We start from the raw sequence: 1,563 nt of genomic DNA on the forward strand, positions 1-1,563 counted from the left end.
CAGCTTAAGGATAACTCAGGGGAAATCGGGCAAAAACCGAGATGAGAGACCCCTGTTTTTCACACATGAGATTGTGTGCAGCGTTCTCTGAAAACTCTCTATCACAAAAGGGTCATGTCATAAGTAATAGGAGGCAGAATTCATTGGCAATAGTTACTCCACCAGGGAATCATGGCTGGCTATCTCTCCCTCCTAACCTCATTCTCCTGCCTTCTCCCCATAACCCCTGACACCCGTACTAATAAAGAATCTATCTCTGCTTTCAAAATATCCATTGGCTTGGCCTCTGCAGTCACCTGTGGCAAAGAATTCCACAGATTCACCACCCTCTGACTAAAGACATTCCTTCTCATCTCCTTCCTAAAGGAAGTCCTTTAATCCTGAGACTGTGACCTCGAGTCCTAGACTCTCCCACTCTCCCATTCAGAGTCAAACAAATTATTTTTTATTCCATTGATCTCCCATCTGCAGGAGAGAGAGAGAGGCCTGATCGCGTACAATCTATCCAGCTGTGATGCGATCAGCACTGTCCCACCTAACCAAAGCATGGCATTTTTTTATATGCATTGTGGAGGCCCATGTATAGAGGTTCGTAATCCAAAGCAAACAAGTGTATGATCTGCTGCTTCTGAAATCACTCTTCCTTTGAGACCATCCAAAAACACAGCACCTTGTGATTATAGCACCTTGTTTGATTTACTAGTCTAATTTACTAGTCTAATTACTGCTATTTATGCCTGGTAAACGTACACATCAGCTTTCAAAGATATCGTGTAAGAAAGTTCCATTTTGCTTATCGGAAAGAAAGTGCAAATGAGTGCCTGCAGCTATTGCGTTACATGTTTAAATGTATCTGGAATATATTTTTCCACTTACAGAGCATAAACAGGTAATTTTCTCCGTTTCATACTCCTCCGGTTAGCATCATGCATCAGGTGAAGCATTGTACCGATGGAAGGGGGAACTTGATCAGCTGATTTACCCCCTCGTTTATTTCAAATGGCAGCTCTTTGCGTAAAGGGCCTGTCCCACTTACGCAACCTTTACAGGCGACTGCTGGCACCCGTGATAGGTCACGGAAATTTTCAACATGTTGAAAATTCAGCAGCGACCAGAAAGACACTACGACTCTTTGGAGACCTCTCACAACCATACAGACCCTTCTTCAGACAGAAGTGTTCACAGATGTCCTTGTGCAATGCCAGGCTATAATTACTGCGGAGTTACTGCTCGGACTGCTATAATGCTGTGGCCTCTGAGAAAGAGTGGTTCTCTTGAAGAGAATATTCAAGTGTGGGTTGATCTTTTAACTCAACAGGAATACTTTGCGTCCACTATAGGTTTTTACATTGTGATGTGCAAGTTATTCTGAGTGTGTTAAAGTTGCCCGTGTCAGTGCACGTTTGTAAATAATGTACAGCAGAAATTTCAAACTGAAGAACCTGTGGTCTCCAATGTACGAGCAACACAGTGGCAAGGTTGGTGAACCAAATGTACAACAAAGAATTCAAGACTGTGAACAGTGTAGGATATGTCCTTTATCACTGAATAACAAAATGCATC

This window comes from Leucoraja erinacea, chromosome 32 (assembly GCF_028641065.1).
Source record: "Leucoraja erinacea ecotype New England chromosome 32, Leri_hhj_1, whole genome shotgun sequence".
In the NCBI taxonomy this organism is placed as follows: domain Eukaryota; kingdom Metazoa; phylum Chordata; class Chondrichthyes; order Rajiformes; family Rajidae; genus Leucoraja; species Leucoraja erinaceus.